The sequence below is a fragment of the Meriones unguiculatus genome, chromosome 9, assembly GCF_030254825.1.
Source record: "Meriones unguiculatus strain TT.TT164.6M chromosome 9, Bangor_MerUng_6.1, whole genome shotgun sequence".
In the NCBI taxonomy this organism is placed as follows: Eukaryota; Metazoa; Chordata; class Mammalia; order Rodentia; family Muridae; genus Meriones; species Meriones unguiculatus.
In genome coordinates this window covers 30,093,987-30,114,214 of record NC_083357.1, presented here as the reverse complement: position 1 = coordinate 30,114,214, position 20,228 = coordinate 30,093,987, and positions in this window count along the sequence as shown.

The window sequence follows — 20,228 nt, the reverse complement described above, 5'->3', positions numbered from 1 at the left end:
ATGGCCTTGTTGGATAAAGTGTGTCACTGGGACTGGGTTTTGGAAATTTAAAAGCTCAAGCCAGGCCTCTTGTCTCTCTCTTCTGGCTGCCTATGGATCCAGATGTAGAACTCTTAGTTACTTCTCCAGCGCCATGTCCGCGATGTGCCGGCATGTTTTACTCCATGATGATAATAGACTAAACCTCTGAAACTGTAAACAAGCCCCAATTAAATTAAATTCTTTCCTTTATAAAGGGTGTCATGGTATGTTGTCTGACTAAGACACATAGGTATGGTTCATAGACACTGTGGAATGGCAGGGTGTAGTACCCAGAGACTCGGTGACCCTTATTATGGATCATCACACAGAGATGTACATCCAGTGATCTGTATTTAGGGGTGGGTGGTGAATGATTTCCAGAGAAGAGGGTTATACACTCATAGCATCTGCTACTGGTGATCTGATCTAATGATAATTCCGGTCCTTCCTGAGCTGCAGAGTGTATCAAGCTAAAAGTCATATTGTAGACTCTCTTGAAGGTAGAAAGCACGCCTAAGCAGTGCTTTACCGTCCAGATGCCATCCTACTCACCTTAAAGGAGAAGAACAGTGAGAGACAGCTCCTCCCAGAAGATCTAGCTTTATCAAGCAGGAGCAAGGCTGCTCTGGCCCACAGTAAACAGATGATGATCAGGCCTCTGAGCCATTTTTCTGAGTGGCGAGATATCAGCAGAATGGATTCTGATAAAACAACTCTCATCAGGCCCCGTTCACTTGATGTGCTAGTCTTCACAGCGTGGCCTGTAAAGTCTTACTTTCTATGAACTAGTTAGCAGCAACGCATGTCTCCTTATTAACAGCTGCAGAAGAACCCAGGATCCTTGATCAAGAGAACCCCATCACATCCTTAAGACAGTGAAAAAGGGCTACTTAAAATCCGGAAAAGGCAAGAAAAATGTTATGTTTGAAACTTACTCATATGTATTGCTAATATGATGGAGCTGAAGCATAGTGTTCTCATCCCATGAATGTAGCTAATCTGGTGCTTGTATCTGCACATTTGGTGAAGTCTGTTTTCCTCTTTAAATATTTCCAAACCTTTCTTCTAGATATATTTTATCAAATTAAGAACAGCAGTTGCCTGCCAAAAGCTAATGAGTATATTTTAATTAGTGGTAGGAAAGCCTTTTAATTTGCAAACACAGATACTTTAAATTATGCCTTATAAACAGAACATGGCGCTAAACAGATTCTGTGTTTATGGGAAGGCTCTGCCACAAGCCTCCTGAATTTTTATATCTGAAGCCTGCAGACACCATGGAGAAATCACACCTTCCATCTTGGAAGAAATGTGAGTGACAGTGACACTTTCACTTATTTTAGATAAGAGAGCCAGCCAAGGAGCCCGAAGAAATGGGTTAATGTCTTATTTCTGTTAAAACCCCCAATGTAACTCCCTCATGCCAAGAGTTTCAAATTTACCAATTCTTTCCACATTGAAGAACTGTTTAATTCTTTTTTGATTTTCCAAGACAAGATTTCTTCTACAAATTCTAATCACTAGGCTAAAAGAAAATCAGAAGTAATCTCTTTTCAACTCAGAGGAATTGTACTTTCATTCATTCATTCATTCATTCATCTGAGGTGGAGGCTGCTATTTATTTCCAACAGAGTGTTTCCATTTGTACTTACTATCTAAGACTTGTCCATCCAGGAAGTTAAAAATTTCTCCATTGTAATTCCTAATTTTTATAACATAGTCCTATACGAGAAAGAGCTCAGGATGGTGAGATGGTTCGGTGGGTAAAGGCACTTACCACCAAGACTGGTGACGTGAATTGACACCCAGGACTTACATGGTGAAAGAGGAGAACCAACTCACACAAACTCTCTCTGATGTCCATGTGCTTAGTGTGCTATGTGGGCACCCACACACATACACATGCAAAACAGATCAATATGATAACATAGGAAATGAATCTCCAGATGTGATAAACTATCTCGAGATGTGATGATCTCCTTAGATTAAGGGGTTTGTTGAATGAAATATAAGCTCGAGTCTGGTAAGATTTGGAGAAGAGATGGAAGAAGATCCTAATAGAGTTTTTAGAGCCCAGGACTCAGCCTGACCAGCTCAGTCTCTGTAGCTGAAAGATATGGATACAGAAATTGTGGTACATTTACACAATGGAATACTACTCAGCAATTAAAAACAAGAAAATCATGAAATTCGCAGGCAAATGGTGAGACCTAGAAAAGATCATCCTGAGTGAGGTATCCCAGAAGCAGAAAGACACAAGTGGTATATATTCACTTATAAGTGGATATTAGATATATAATATAGGATAAACATACTAAAATCTGTACACCTAAGGAAGCTAATCAAGAAGATGATCAATCCTCACCCAGAAAGGCAAACAGGACAGACATCAGAAGAGGGAGAAAACAGGGAACAGGACAGGAGCCTACCACAGAGGGCCTCTGAAAAACTTTACACAGCAGGGTATCAAAGCAGATGCTGAGGCCCTTAGTCAAACTTTGGGCAGAGTGCATGGAATCTAATGAAAGAAGAGGGAGATAGAAAGACGTGGAGGGAACAGAAGCTCCACATGGAGTAACAAAAGTAAGAAATCTGGGGCCGGGGTCTTTTCTGAGACTGATACTCCAAAGAGGACCATGCATGGAGATAACCTAGAACCCCTGAACAGATGTAGCCCATGTCAGTTCAGTATCCAAGTGGGTACCCTAGTAAGGAGAACAGGGACTGTCTCTGACATGAACTCCATGGCTGGCTCTTTGATCATCTCCTCCTGAGAAGGGAGCAGCCTTACCAGTCCACAGAGGAAGACAATGCAGCCAGTCCTGATAAAACCTGATTAGACTAGGATCAGATTGAATTGGAGGAGGACCTCCCTTATCAGTGGAGTTGGAGAGAGGCATGGGAGGAGATGAGGGAGAAAGGGAGGGATTGGAAGGGAATGACAGAGGGAGCTACAGCTCGGATACAAAGTGATAAAGTGTAATTAATATAAAAATAAATAAAATAAAAAAGATATGATGGATGTGTAGCACACATCCAGCAAATGTGTGCTAATTTGTCACAGAAGCAGGAGCATACAAGAAACTGGGATTTTGTTCCTCCTGTGTGCACAGCTAGGCTCCTTTCTCAACGTTTTTCAGATAGGTCTAGACCATGGGACTGAGGTCCAGGCTGTGGTGGAAGTGAAGGCAGCACTTTCCCACTGGAATAAGGAAGTGAGTCCTCTCAAAGGACCCTGTGTAGCCTTCCTCCTTTTGCTAGATGCATGAAAACATTGTAAAGGTAGATCCAGACCACATAATGGTGATATTTCCTCAAATCCACCTTATCCTTGTGGAGAGCTGATGCAAAGAACAGCAAGACGATGAGCGGCAACTGTGTTCCCCTGAGTCCACAACAGAGCCGCATGAAGCAAGCACACAATCCAAGTACAGAGTTATAGTGTGTTAAGATGCGGAAGATCAAGTGTGTTCCGCACTGATTAATTAGATCACTAAATGCTAAATGATGGGCATGCCGTTTAATGGATAAATAGATACTAAATTCCTCCGCTACTCTAGGCATTAATAATATACCCTGAGCTGTCTGGATGAAATCTGAAAGGCCCTTGCAAGAACATTCTCATAGAGTTGGCTCTTAAAGGAAAAAGCATGAATTCTTCTCACAAAGTTTAAGTTATTAGACATCTTTCTGCCAACTGTATGACAACTTCCCAATGTCGCTAGGACACTGCACGTGTGTAGGAAACATGGAATGCTGATAATGATGAGGTGAACAGTAGACCAGTGAGGCTTCTGTAGAAATGTGCGTTCACCACAGCTGTTAATCAGACAATGCTGACTCTACAACAGCTTGAGATCGATGTGTTTTAATATAATAAGCAAGAAGGGAACTTTTCTGTCTTCATTCTTCCTCCTGGAAAGTTGCATGTATGGCAGGGCTTTTGTACTCACAGATTTTTTGCTTCTCTCTTGTAGCTTTAAGGACCATCAATGTGATGATCGGTCTTTTCCATCACTGACAAAATACCTGATAGAGATGGCGTAAAGGGTGGGGATGAGTTGTTGTCTTGCTCCTGGTTTTGGAGATTTCAGTTTATAATCCTTGTCTCCACTGGCTCTGTGGCAATTAGGAAGTCCATTGCAGTGGGATTCTGTTTTACAGACTGCTTACCTAATGGCATATAGGAAGGAGAAAGACAGACAGACAGGCAGCCAGCCAGCCAGCCAAACCTAGAAAGACACACATGGGGGGGGGACCACGATACATGCCCCTCGTGAGGCCACATGGTAGGGTAGAGAATGAGGCCTACAAGGCATTGGAAAAACACTGCGAATTAGCACGTGTGAAAACAAGTACAGCCCCAGCGGTTCTCCAGAATGTGCCAAAGGACCTATGGCTCATGTCATAGCACGAAAACCACACCCACCCTGTGTGTGTGTATGGGGGTGGTTAAGACACTAAAGAGACAAGACACATGAATGTGTGTGTGTGCATGTAACACATAGACTTTGCACAGAAAAGCCCACTCTGGAATAAAAGAGCCTATCCTACAGTAAATAGAAGTCCCAACTCTTGAGCAATTAAAAGAGGGAGCATTTGCCACCGAGTCTACCAACCTGAGCCCAGTCACTGATGGTTGCGGGGCGCCAACTCTCCCAAGTTGTTCTCACCTCCAAGTGTGCTATGTCATAAGCTTGTGTGTGTGCACGCACAAACAGACACACACGCACACGTGCACACACCATGTAGAACACCTTTCTGAAAACCCAACTCTTTATGCAGTGGGCACTTTGCTACTGCTCAGGCCCGACTCCTCCTTAGAAGTTTGTCTTGGAAGTAAATCTGCAAACAGGACAGAAAGGCAGGGAAAGAACAGGGACGTGGACAGGTGAAGGGCTGAAGCCTCTCCAGCTAAGAACCAGGAATCCCAGCCAACAACAGCTGCTATCAATGCTGCCTTTAGAGACAAGATGGGACTTTCCTTTTTTCTAGGGATAGTCTAAATAAGAATGTCAAAATATCAACCAGCCACAACTAAACACACACACACACACACACACACACACACACACACACACACACTTTTGTCAGATGCTAATATGCAACTTTCTGGACATTTCAAAAGCAAGTTCATAAAATTTTGTTTCTAGTAAAAACATTTTAACTCTCCCTGCAGCTGTCATGACCAGGGATTTTGTCTTTTCTGTTGAAGTCCTATCCAGATGTACTCCAGGAACAAGCCTACGGTTTCATGTAAGTTCCTTAGCAAGGTTTTGAAGGTTGAACTTCAGAACCCACCAAAACCACACCTGTGCATAAAGAAAAACACAATTTATCATGACTTTCTCTCAAGAGAAAGCACACTCACAGATGGGGTGCTTCATCTCTTACATGAAGGCCTCTCTACAATCCTTGTCCTTCAATCTGCGTTAACATTTCTTCAAATGAATTCTAGCTCTGCTTATTTTGAAATTTCTTTTCGGCAGCAAAAGAAATATCTGGAAAGCAAAAGAGGTATCTGGAAAGAATGCCCCAGGGTGCTGTGGGTGGCAGTTTGATGCCATGGTTCTGGTTCTTGCCCTACAGACACTGACACACCCTTTTCTGATAAATTCTCTTGCTTTTCTTGCTACTATCTATATGTCTTTGTCTAATTCTTTATTTTAGGACCAAAAAATATATATATCTTTCTGTAATTCAGGTTCCACCAAAGCCTGTGTGTGGTACCTGACCCCAAAGATTCCCTTCCACCAGCTACGTCTCACTTCCTAAAACTTTCGTAACTTCCTAAAACAGCACCATCAGCTGGTTCCAAGCACAGACAAGTTAGCCAGCAGGAAGTGGTAGTGTACAATCATAGCACCTGGATCTGCCAGGTAAAAGTTGGAAAGAAGACATGGAAGGAAGGAACATGGGAATATGTTACTATAGAGGACCAAAAGGAGCACATATAGATCAGACCCAATATCCAGAGGAAAACAATTTTTTTTTACCTGAGCGCTGGAGATCCAGAAGTAGGGCCACATGCTTTTCAGCACTTACCAACTGAGCTTCCTCCAAAGAGGTAAGGGTTGGGAAAGGGGGGAAAGGCTGGTTACTTGATGCTGTTTTATTGTGTGTGTTTACATATGTTTGTTGTGAGGTGTATACATATGGAGGAATGTTTGCACATGAGTGTGCATTCAGGTATGGAGGTCAGGGCATAACCTTGAGTGCCATTCCTCAGGCACCATCACCTTCATTTGCTTTTGAGGCAGAGTCTCTCAGTAGCCTCAGGCTTGCCCAATAAGGCAGGCAGGCTGGCCAGCAAGGCCCAGGGATCTCCCCGATGCTGTCCTCGCTCTAGAAATCCAAGTATCAACATGCCTGGTTTTTTATGTGGAGTTCTGAGGATCAACCTTACTTCACTGGCTGATTCGTTCTCTCCAGTCCCTAATTATGACTGTGATCATATAAGCCTGCCTTCTTCACACAGAGGTAGTTTATCTTTAATGAGATTAGAAAGTTGTTTTACAACTTTCTCTGTTGTGGATACAGGTATTTACTTTTTCATTTCTCATAATTTAGCAGATGCTTTTAACGTCTTCACATGGATAACATAATGCAAATTTTTTTCAGGAAGTGTTGTGATTTGAAAGTGAAATGTCCTTTATGGATCCATGTGTTTGGAAAATTGGCCCGCTGCAAAGTGGTGTCATTTTGCAACTTCCTGTTTGCTCCCTCTGCTTTCTGACTATGGACACAATGTGACCAGCTCTGTAATGGTGCTGCTGCCAAGCTCTGATGGGCTGTTTCTTCTCTACATTTAAGACAAAATAAACCTTCCCTCTCCTTCTTCAGGTTGCCTCTTATCAGTACTTGGTCAAAGCAATGAAATAATTTAACTGCTGTGCCCACAAGCATTTCTGACCATCTCTTGATATCTCTTGTGGTGGCCCCTGGTGACTGGCTCCGGCAGGTCTGCACGGCCCCTGCAACTGCCTCACTTCCACACAGATGTCTATGGGGACATCTTCCTCAGACACGTCTCTGTGTAGAAAGGCAGAATCCTGTTCTTGTAACACGTACAAGTGGCCAGTACCAGTACGGATGGACAGATAAAGCTGTAAACCGCTAGGCCACCTGTAACCTGTAATGTGAAGCATTAACAGCCCGGCCCCTAGAGCAAATGATCCAGCTTCTGCTTCCCACCTTCAGTCTCAGAAAGACGTGTTCTAAGCCTTTGAATGGATCTGAGCAGTGCAAAAGCAATGCTTCCCTAGCATTGCATCAAGTAATGTTAGAGCAAGAGCTACCTTAGAAGCCCCGATTGGAGAACAGAGATGATAATACTCAGAATCATGGACAGGATGAAGTACAGATCAGCTCATGTGGAGTATGATGACTGGTCCAACACATATTTAACATATTAATATAGTACATAAGTCTACACAGAAGCCCATTTGACACTTCAAAGACATGTCAAAATTAAAGTTGTTCCCTGAGAACATTCTTTTGCTGTTTCTACTTTATTGAATGGTAATGTGTTTCTCCAGTACATACCCCTAATCATGTCTGGTCATTGCGGCTGTCACAGATATAACATACTGCAATGTGTGCTGAGCTTGGAATGTTAAAATTTTTAATAGCCACAGTAAGTTTGTTCTTAGTTAAAAGTCTAACTTTCCATGCATTGCAGCATGCTGAATGGGCAGGGCAGCAAAGTGAGCAGACATGTATTCCTTTTTTTAAAATTTTTATTTTTATTAATTACACTTTATTCACTTTGTATCCAAGCTGTAGCTCCCTCTTCCATCCCCTCCCAATCCCACTCTCCCTCCTTCTTCTCCTATGCTCCTCCCCCAGTCCAATGATAGGGGAGGTCCTCCTCCCCTTCCATCTGACCCCAGTCTATCAGGTCTCATCAGTACTGGATTCTTTGTCTTCCTCTGTGGACTTGTAAGGCTGTTCCCTCCTCAGGTGGAGGTGATCAAAGAGCCAGCCCATGAGTTCATGTCAGAGATGGTCTCTGATCCTATTATTGGGGAACCCTCTTGGACACTGAGCTTCCATGGGTTACTCTGTGCAGGGGTTCTAGTTTATCTCCATGCATGGTCCTTGTTTGGAGTTCAGTCTCAGAAAAAAATCCCTGGGCCCAGATTTTTTGGTTCTATTTCTCTCCTTGTGAAACTCCTTTTCCCTCCAGGAGTTACTATCTCCCCTTCTTTCATAAGATTCCCTGCATTCTGTCCAAAGTTTGGCTGTGAATCTCAGCATATGTTTTCATACCCTGCTGGGTAGAGTTTTTCAGAGGCCCTCTGTGATAGGCTTCTGTCTTGTTCCCTGTTTTCTCCCACTTCCAATGTCTGTCCTGTTTACCTTTCTGAATGAAGACTGAGCATCTTACCCAGGGTCCTCCTTCTTGATGAGCTTCCTTAGATGAACAGATTTTAGTATGTTTATTCTATATTACATATCTAATATCCACTTATAAGTGAGTATATACCATGTGTGTCTTTCTGCTTCTGGGATACCTCACTCAGGATGATCTTTTCTAGGTCTCACCATTTGCCTGCAAAGTTGATGATTTTGTTTTTAATTGCTTAGTAGTATTCCATTGTGTAAATGTACCACAATTTCTGTATCCATTCCTCAACTGAGGGACATCTGGGTTGTTTCTAGTATCTGGCTATAACAAATAAAGCTGCTATGAACATGGTTGAGCAAATGTCCTTGTTGTATAAGAGCCTTGAACTCGTTGGCACAGGAGACAACTTCCTGAACAGAACACCAATAGCACAGGCTCTAAGAGCAACAATCAATAAATGGTACCTCATGAAACTGAAAAGCTTCTGTAAAGCAAAGGACATAGTCATCAAAACAAAATGACTGCCTACATTTTGGGAAAGAATCCTCACCAACCCTATATCTAACAGACGGCTAATATCCAGATTATATAAAGAACTTAAGAAATTAAACAGTAACAAATCAAGTAACCCAATTAAAAATTGGGGTACAGAGCTAAATACAGAATTCTCAATAGTGGAACATCGAATGGCAGAGAAACAAAGAAATTCTCAACATCCTTAGTCATCAAGGAAATGCAAATCAAAATGACCCTGAGATTTCCCCTTATACACATCAGAATGACTAAGATCAAAAACTCAAGTGACAACACATCCTGGAGAGGATGTAGAGAAAGAGGAACCCTACTCCATTACTGGTGGGAATATAAACTTGTACAACCACTTTGGAAATCAGTCTGGCGCTTTCTCAGACAATTAGGAATAGTGCTACCTCAAGATCCAGCTCTACCACTCCTGGGCATATATCCAAAAGACATGTGTTTCTTTACCCAAGTGACTTATCCAAGGACCGACTCACAAAAACATACTGTATGAGGTGTCCTGTACTTCATGAACTATTTACCCGCTGTGTTTCTGCCTGGCACTCCCTGACAACTTAGTGGAATTTCTCTGCTAAAAGTGCAGCCTAAGAAACTTTTAGAAGCAATATTTCAAAATATTTTGATAAGTAAAAACATTTTTAAAGACTGCCATTGAGTGTCTAATCTTCACATAGCTCTCTGAAGTTGACAATGCAGTGAAAGTGTCTAAGTTATTTGATAGCAATTAAAAATTGATTAATAAGGATGTGATGATGGTGTCATTTGCTGAGCCCTTGCCAACACAAGATGTTGTTTTATGTCGTCTTGTTGTTAATTTTTTAATTTTCTCGACTTATGAGGTAGGTAACTAGTTTAAAACACTGCTTAATTGATAAAGTGTCAAGCCCTCTGAACTGTTCTTGTTAGCTGTAGTGCATTGAGTATGCCCAGCTCTTCTGGGCAAAAATCTTGGGTGATATGATTGTCACAGATGTGACTAGGTGAAGGATTCCAGGATGAGACTATTCAAGGTTGGCCATAGATCCATAGCTGGAGCCTCATGAGAAAAAGACAGAAACAGATCTTGTAACAGGGAAGTTGGAACTGAAAAAAAATGTTACATGGAGATTAACATGAGAAAGAAGCCAGCCTGAAGAGGAATAGTAGAAGCCAGCCCTTCCTTATCCTGCTACCAACTAAGAAATAGAGCATGTGACTCAAAGCCTGCAAAGTACACACCGTGGTGGGGTGAGACTGTAAACATGGGTAGGTGCTTTAGTGCTCTTTCCTCAGCTCAATAGCCTACTTCCGTTCTTGGGAGGACTTGCTCCTTTCTAACAAGCTAGGTATTTATGTGCCTTGCTTAATTTAAAAGGCATTTCCCCCTCCAACTCTCTCCTTAGAAGCTGCTGAGATTTTCGCCAAATTTGTATTCTTTAAAAATGTGACAAATTGTCCTTGAGCTTCATTTGAGTCAATCCATTTTGTTAATGAGATTAAGAGGACCCCAGAGTGACCCTTGGTCATTTCTTCTCACATTCTATTGGACAAAGCACAATATGTAAAAGCAAGAAAGGCATATACATTTGGAGGGGAGAAGAACATTGATGGCTTTTAAGTGAGTGTTACCATACCTGCATTGGTCACTTTCTCTTGCTGTGACAAAAGAAACTTATATAAGGTTTATCTTGAAGCAGAGTGTGAGGGTGCAGTCCTCCATGGTGAAGATGTCAGGTACTCAAGATTGGGCCTGAAACAGCTAGTTGTATTGCATCCTCAGTTAAGATGTGGAAGGACAAGGCTGAAGAGATGACTACAGGGTAAAGAGCATTTTCTGTTCTCCAAAGGACCCAATTTCAGTTACCAAAACGCGTGTTGAAAAGCTCACAACCACCGATGTTTCCAGCTCCAGGGGATGTGAGCATCTCTTCTTGCCTCCTTGGGCACACACACAATATACACTCATAAACACATGTACACATATAAATTTTAAAAAACAAAAAAGAAGTGCAGTGAGATCAGCGCTTTTCTCTCCTCTTCACTGGGTCTGAGACCCAGCCCATGGGCTCGAGCTGCCCTTTCTTAGAGTGGGTTATCTCGTCAGTTAAACTTGTCTGGAATACTCTTATGGGCATACCCAGAGTTGTGTGGTTCTAAATTTACCCTAGACAGCAATGACAATGAAGACTAATTGGCACTGCTACACCCTTTGCTGACTTGCTTTCCAAGCCCATCATTTTAAATCATAACATTCCATATCAAGACCCCAAAGTCACATTTTCATCTCATAATGGGAAATGCATTTAGTTCATCTTTTAACATCCCCATAGATGCAATACTGTCTAAAATTTATGTCTCTTCTGAGACTCCAGATAATTTTATAGCTGTCAGGCCTCTTTTACAAAAGCCTGTTTTATAAAATAAAAACAAACAATTTATGTACTCCCAGCCTATAGTGTTGTATAGTAAACATCCTCATTCCAAAGGTGAGGAGTAGGAGGCTAAGGAGGAAATAGTGAACCAAAGCAAGAATGACACCCAACAAAACAAATATCAAATCCTGTAGCTCTGTGCTGGCATCTTGTACTTTTGATGAAATTGGTCTGGACTCCAATAGACTTAGACACCACCATCCTATCTCCAATGCCGATAGTACACATGGTGTCCCTTTTAGTGGACTCCATATCATTTCATTTCTGCAACTTTCTTTGGTGGATATGCCATCTTCCTGGAATGTTCAATGACCTGGAGTCTCCATGCAACTTAGGTTTTCCTCCTAGATTCATTCCTTGGTTTTTAAAGCCGGTGTTGTGGGGGCTCCGCATCAGATTGCCTTGTATCAGTGACTTTTGGCCATCTTGACACAGGCTTTTATGACCCCTCACACATGTGTATTTTATATCTACAAAACCAGTCTGTGTGAACCATGCTGGCAGTTTCAGCTACCAGCTCAAGATGCAGCTTTTCCCACAACCTCAAGCCTTCTTTGGACCACAGCTGCAGCAGCCTCTTCTTGCCTTCAAGACTGAACCTGGGAGTCTACAGGCTGAGGTCCTCCAGTGGGAACCCCTTCAGCACCTCCATGCCTTAAAATAAATTTGCATTTATATAAGTGGGAAGATAGAATCTTGCCTTCCAGGAACTGTTGCCATTGCTGTGGTGCAGACTGCCAGGTGTTTTCTTTACAAAAGCCTGGAAAGGATCATCCTGAGTGAGCTGTCCCAGAAGCAGAAACACACACACAGTATATACTCACTCATATAGACATATAATATAGGATAAACATACTAAAATCTCTACACCTAAAGAAACTAATCTAGAGGGAGGACTCTGGCTAAAATGCTCAATCCCTATCCAGAAAGGCAAAGAGGATGGACATCAGAAGAAGAAAACGGGAAACAAGTTAGGAGCCTCCCACAGAGGACCTCTGAAAGGCTCTGCCCTTAAGCAGATGTTGAGACTTAAGGCCAAACTTTGGGCAGAATGCAGGGAATCTTATAAAAGAAGTAGGAAATAGTAATATCTGGAGAGGACAGGAACTCCACAAGGAGAGCAACAGAACCAAAAAATTTGAGCACAGGGGTCTTTCCTGAGACTCATACTCCAACCAAGTACCATGCATGGAGATAACCTAGAACCCCTGCACAGATGTAGCCCATGGCAGTTCAGTGTCCAAGTGGGTTCCATAGTAATGGGAACAGGGACTGCTTCTGACATGAACTGATTGGCCTGCCCTTTGATCACCTCCCTCTGATGGAGGATCAGCCTTACCAGGCCACAAAGGAAGACAATGCAGCCACTCCTAATGAGACCTAGCAGACTAGGATGAGAAGGAAGAAAAAGCCCTCCCCTGCCAGTGGATTTGGGGAGGGGCATGCATGGAGAAAGGGGTGAAAGGGAAGGATTGGGAGGGGAGGAGGGAGGGAACTAGAGGGGGGATACAAAGTAAATAAAGTGTAATTAAAAATAAAATAAAATAAAAATTTAAAAAAAGGTATAGGTACTTCCGAACCACCTTACTCTGTAACTTTAAACCCATATACATTCTTACCATTATCAAATTGTCATTTTTTCTTACTTTCTGATTGTTGTTATCTCTCACAGTAAACTCATACAATTGCAGTGAGCAGTAACTATTCCAAAGCACAATGCTATCCTGTCTTGAATTTCTTCTACCATGTCAGCCCGTTGTTTTTAAATTCAGCCTTCCTCGAATTCTCAGGACACAGAGAGAACAAAGCTGAATTCTTTGCCAGAATATAGCATGGATTGCACTAGCCCCGTTCATCAATAGCCTTGGCATATGTTTTCTACTCTTTTCTTTCCCTGCTTAGCTTTAAAAAAAACTAAGGCACAGTCAAGAAACATACAGTAGATAAAGCTTAAAATATAACCTCCTTGACATATTGTGCAGGAGGATTTCCTTTTGAGATGTCCTGTACTTTTAAGCCATCAATTATGTTAGCTTGAACAGACTTAAAGAGATATGGGTAAAATTACAGCAGGCCCCCAGAGACCTGCCACAGCAGGAAGCCTCTCTTTCCTGAAGTAGCTTTAATCTGGAACAGGCAAAACTAATTTGCCCTCTTGTTTTGCAGCTCAGTCCCGTGCGGACTCTGGATCAGCCATGGGACTTGATTTTCCCAGTGGAACAGAAACTACCTGCATGCAATCAAAGCCTTGGAAATGAGCTTTGCATTCCCTCTCTGTTGGAAATCTGTTCTTGGCAGGAAACTGCTTAACCAACTTGCTTTAGAGCAAGAGTCTATGTGAGCAGAGATGGGCCACTGAAGAATGGCTGCCAGAGCTGAGCTCCTGCTCACAGAGTGACTGAGCTTCAGTGGAGCTCTGAAGTCTCCATGAGTCCAGCTATAAATCAAGAAAAGTCCATCCTAGCATTCCACAGCAAGTGAGCACCAGTCACTGATTATATCCAAAACACTAAACTTTGGAGCCACAAATAAGACAGGAGTCACAGGGCGGAGTCACACATTTTTTTCGCAGTACTAAGTAAAAGTACTCCTTTTGGGACCGGAGGTTCTGCCTGTCAAGAGTTCCCACTGATCCTAAGTTGGCATTTGCAGTCTGTGACAGTAACCCTCTGCTTGGACAGCTCCTCTTTGACCTGTACTTTCCTAATCATCTCAGCTGTGGGCAGTAAGTAGCCAAGTCAGGTGCAGTAAGGGCAGGTGCAGGGGGCTTCCTCATGGGGAATGTCCCTATTTCCAGGTTAATGGGAATTGTGTGAAAATCAACAGTGGACAAGCCCCTTTAAGCCCTAACCCCAAGTTCTCCCAAAGCTCCTAGGACTATCTTTTCTCAAAGAGCTCTGCCTCTGGAGTCCCCTATTTTAGATTCTGTCCACTTGTTGGGATCTGTTTGCCTCTAACTAAGTTCTTTCCACCTCAGATTCTCTGCTTCTGAAAATAGAAACAAAAGCATCCACCATGAATGCCTTACTACAGAAACCAAGTACGTGAAGTGTCTGGAAAACACTGCCTGCAGCTGCAGTGAAACACACCTAAATGGCCATGTCCTTTCGGTTTCTTTTCTATGTTGGTTTGTACATGAGATCTCACCAAGTGGATTTATAGAAGCCAGCAAACGAGAACTCTGCGGACATCTTCTTACTTAGCTTGTGACAAAATCAACTGGGGATGCTGACTGATTGGATTTCAGAAGGCAAAATTAAAATACAAAATTATAACTTCAAAACTCTGCCTGGCAAGGAAGAATGAAATACAGTGGTGAGCACCACTTGCTTGTTGGGAGTGACCACCAGAAGCTGAATGGCAGATCAGAAGGGCCTCAATCTAGACCTCTAGGGAGAGGACACGCCTGTCTGCCGTCTTCTAAGTTCCTCCCCAGTCCTATGAGATCATCATCAAAATATGTTACTTGAACCGTTTAATGCATAGCCTGCACCCTTCCAAGAGGACTAGTCTTCACTGGTTAATTACCAGGTAAGTGTTTCATAAACACACCCTACTCTGCAAAGGGTTTCATTTCTCTCTTACCCTCTTTTGTGTTTCCAGAAATGAAAGGGTTGGAATTTTCTTTAATGACAATGCTCTTTGTTCAGGAGACTTGGAAACGAATGCAAAACAAACAAACAAAATGCTATTAGTGAAAAACGACAACAGCCTCAGCCCACAGCCACATGAAGCACAAGAAATGGCAAAGCTGTCTAGAGGTCCCCAGGCTTCAGACCCCTCACTGCATCTTCTGGGGATCAGCTACTGCTGTGCAGGAAGAATTGCATCCCAGGTCTCAGCCAGGTGTGACATCCTGTTTTCACAGTTCATGAGGAACAACAGAATTCTGATAGCCCCACATAGACTTGAACTTGACTGTGTCCCAAACTGCCCTATAGAACAATCCCACTTTCTGGAAAAAGCTCCTAGAAGTTGACCAAGGTTGCTTATTGTCTAAGAACAAATCTAAGACAAAACATCCACATATCTGATCCAACTGTGTTATCTGTGAATAAATGCAGAAGTGGTGTGGAATAGGATTTGGCCACCTCAGTCATGCATGGCTGGGCAGCAGGGCCAGGATTTCAGGTAAAGCCTTCCCTGCTGGAAGATCTACATTGTTTTCTTTCCATCTGAAACAACGTCCTAGGAAGACCTGCCTATTTTCTCCAGAAGTTTCAGAAATCAGTTTCCTTCCATTGTTCTTACCTTTGTTTCATCTTCCAGAACAGACTTTGCAGTCTAAAAGCGTGAGAGCCCATCACAAGTCTCTAAGCTATTACTATGTAAGAATGTTTTGCTGAGCCATAGCTTCTAGCACATTCCTTCCTCATTTCTCATGAGCAATTAGCACATGGATCCAGCATGCGTAAGGAGGGCCAGGAAGCCTCACAAAGCTGTTGGTGGGAATGCCAGGCTCTGTCATCAGTCAAATAGGTAAAGTTTGGAAAATTACACTTTTCCAATTAGGATTTAGTGCTCATGTGAAACTGCCCTGCTCCAACAGGAAGGCGCCTGGCTTGTACTTGGGTCATCACTGGTCCCTTTTCTTCAAGCCTCAACCTGAAATCTACTCAGCCTGCTTTATAGGAGAAAGCTTCAACTGACTGTTTGATGCAAACCCCCTTTTTTGTCCAGCTGCCATTTGTACAGCACTGGAGTCCTGCAGAAGCTGGGCTCACTGCAAGGTTGTGTTCCCTGACAGCACTTGATTGCTTATCTAGATATGGCAAAGGAGATTCCTTTGCCAGGAGTATGAACCTGGAACTCTACTGAAAGTTGCCCAGCACTCTGTCCAGGATAAGTGTATACATTTGTCAGGCTAAGCTGCTACTGCAATAGACCCAACATATGAATGTCTAAATGTAGCAAATTTGATTTTCATGTCTAGCTCCTAATCAAAAAACCTTTGTAAGAAAATGGTCTGTTCCATGATTACCAGGGAACTTTGCAATTGGAGCCTCCATCAGTGCTTTGTTTTGAGGAAGAGCCTTTAGATATAAGAGACTTGGCTGGGCAATTTTGTGGATCATACCTGAAAGTATGGCTTATATCTCTCCATCATACTCCACAACCCTTGCAGTTCTGTACTACAGATCTGGCCAAGGGTTTAGGAGAAGGAGGTAGGTACTTGGTAGAACAGAAATATTTTCCTTGCACAAGTTATTAAGGCTATTTGTGACCTAATGCCAATAGGACTCCATTTTGTTACAACCACAGGCATATGATTTTTCTTCATGTAGAGTGTTTTTTATCCACTGTTACGTGGTAAATTTCTAATCATCCTCCTTCCAAATATACTCAGGGAGGTATCTAGGAGCAAACATGTTAAATATGTTTTAATAGAACCATCTGCTTCCTGTGTCTGTGGGGGGGGGGTGCATGTGTGTTCTGTGGCTACTCCATTAATTCTGCACTCTATTCATTCTACATTCCTCATGACACTACGAATCCTAGGACAGCAAGAGTAACTTCTGTGTTGTTCATCAAATTCCTACTTCCTACTCTGTATTCAACAAGGGAGATGGTCAGTAAATATTTCTTCAGTGCAGAAAAGGAAGGGAGAGAGGGTGGAGGAGGAGGAAGAAATGGGGTGGAAGAGAGAAGGGAAGGAGAGAGGATGAAAGAGAAGAGATGAAGATTGGAGAATGAGAGAGGGAAAAAGAAAGAAGAGAGAGGAGAGAGAAAGGAGGCAGGAGGGAGGAAGGAGAGAACAGTGTGACAGAGAAGAGGTAGGGAAAGGAGTGAGAGAGAAAAGGCACTGGGTGTGGAGTGGAGTGAGGAGGCAAGGGGAATCAGTAGGGTAGTTTTCTGTTAATGGTGACACTCCAGACAGCAGTTCTGATTTCCTCACTGTTGGTATCCTTACTGTTAAGATTCCTCCATTTTTGAATCACATGTGGTCAATTCCTCCTTCAGTTCTTTGAAATATGTGAAAGTTTTCTAATTATTTCTCCCCCAAGGTTTAAAGAAAACAGAACCAGTATGGCTTCTTAACAAAAGATTTCCATATCAGTGTTTCTCAGTGTTTATGAGCACATAGGTGTGGTGAGGATGTGGTTCAGCTCAGTCGCCATGGAATCAGAGATCATGAGCCAAGCTCCGAGGTGACGCCGCTACAGGGCCTTTGGGAGCTAGACTGTCCTGAGCAAGCCCTGGCTTATGCATCACAATCCAGCCATCAGCCAGCTGTTCAGTTTGCTCAACATCACAAGACCACACTCCTAGATGACAGAGTCAGTCTTCCTCTGCTGTGCATTGCTCTCGGGGATAGAATTGAGTCTCCTCACACACTGGCCTCCTCTCAGGTCTTCATGTTCCAGGTACATCCACAACATCAGCAACATCTTTTAGCTTGATTCTCTGAATAACCTATTGCTAACTCTTTCTTTTTCATTAACATGTTTATTTTAGAGTTTTAGGCCATCTGTTGCACTTTTATCTCACATTAATGGGTCAATTCACTATTGATGTGACTAAGTGCATTTTCCCAAGACCCCAAACCAATCACAGCAGTAAACCTTCTCAAGCTTTTAAACGTGCTACTGACCATTAATCTCAATCCATAGAAAAAAATTTACAATAGTTTACTTTTGGATAGCTCTTTGTACCCTACTAAAGCATCGGATGTACACCAGCTCACTCTATCATCAAATCCCATATGCATTACATCCCATATGCATTACATCCCATATGCATTACTCTTCATCATTTTCATCATTGTCTATGTTCATCATGCTTCCTAGCACCGTGCAGGGTAGCACAGGTAGCACAGCTGCTCTTCAGTATAGGTACACTCTGAAGAGTCTTGGAAGCCAAGAACATTGCATAAGCACTGTGGTATTGTGAAGTTCCACTAGGAAGTTCAAGACTGAATCTATTTTATCAAGTCTCTTTTGGTCCACAGATAACTCTTAACATGATTTCACTACTTTACGTGACATCATATGACCTGGTCATTGTGTATAAACCATATTATCAGATTTCCCTCAAGTAAGAAATACATTTCTGATAGACTAAGATCAGAAAGGAGAGGAGAACTTCCCCTATCAGTGGACTTGGGGAATGGCATGCAAGCAGAGGGAGGAGGAAGGGTGGAATAGGGAGGAGAGGAGAGAGGGTCTTATGGGGGCATGCAGAATGAATAAAGTGTAATTGATGAAAAATTTAAAAAAAGAAAAAAAATAATTTAAGAACCTTAAATGACTTTCAAAAGTGGAGTTAGTCAATTTACATGGAGCACGTCTCGCCCCTGGGGGCAATGGTCTCCTGAACCTACTCAGACCTCCAACACCACCACTGCTAGTTCTAGAACTGATGCAGGATGTTCCAACAAGGGGGTTAAGGCTTCTCATAATATTTCCTATAAGCCCACACCTGTTTGTTTATATCCCCCACTTTTATTCATTATTAGCCAGATAGAGCCAAGTAATTGTGGTGATGATACTTGCTTTTTTGCCCAATGCTGGAATGCTAGTAAATTTAGGTATGCCCTGGTTACTCGCATGCCTCCTGGGTGCCTGTGGCCATTGATGCCCCTCACGCTATGACTCTCTTCAAACAGAAAAGGGATCTTGGAACTACAGCCACCATTGTTACTGCCATCTCATTGGCGGCTGTTGGAGCTACCACCACAGCATTAGCCATGAGTCATACTGGGCAGACTGCTCAGACCCTGAATAATCATTTAGCAAATGTAGCTCATGCCTTAGTTGTACAAAAAGGAATTAATGCTCAACTAAAAGAAAGCTTGATGGTGTTCAATCAGAGGATTGACCTCGTGCAGGAGCAAATTGATACCCTATGGCGAATCGCTCAACTTGGCTGTCAATGAAAATATGCTGGACTTTGAGTCACTAGCATATAACACGAGAATTTTTCCTGTGCTGCAAATCTGTCTAAACAATTGTCTAGCTATATTTTAGGTAATTGGACTGGAGAATTCGATACTACGATGGAGCAGCTGAGAGTGGCCATTGTCACAGTAAATTCTACCAGAGTGGACACAGGACTAGCCACAGGATTATCATCATGGATTGCTGCAGCCATGAATCATCTGAAGGAATGGGCGGGCATGGGAGCATTAGCAGGCCTTCTGGTGTTGGTCTCCTTGGTTTGACTGTGGTGTATATGCAAGATTAGAGTCTCACAACAGCGTAATGCAGCCATGACCATTCAGGCCTTTACAGACATTGAAGCAGGACAGTCTCCCCAAGCATGGTTGGCTACCATAAAAAGCTAAAATGTTATGCTCAGGATGCGAGCCTAAGCACTGCACTCAGGGTCAGCCACTTTCGACCCAGAGAAGAGCAAGTCTGATTGCATGCGGGTTGATGCCCCAGGTCCCGCCTCTGAGAAAAAGGTATCAGACGGGTCTAATGATCTTTGGGTGAATGACACCTATATGAACATCGGTACAAAGTCCCAATTTATTTCTAATATCAGAGATCAGACCTCTACTCTTGCCTGATGCGTCTAAAAAAAAATGGGGAACTGTAGAGAGCTGCGGAATGCTATGCCTTAAAGATGGAGCTGGTTTCCACCTTCCACCTTCCCGATGGTGAGTGCTCTCTGTCAGGAACAATTCCACATTTGGCTAAGGCTGAGGATCTCGCTTGCTTCCATGTATGTGGACCTATCTGCATTGCCCACGTGGCATGCTGGGGTTGGCTACCCAGAGGCTATATAAGCTGTGGGCTGGCTTTCCCCAGGGTCAGATGATTGTTCAAGGTTCCTGAATAAACTGCATTGAAAAAAAAAAAGTCCATAAAACCTCTTAGACATAGACAGGAGGTGACGCAATGGATGAGTCTCCCTTAGAGCTCTGGGAGAGGTGCTTTTGAAGAGCCAAGAATGGGAGTGTA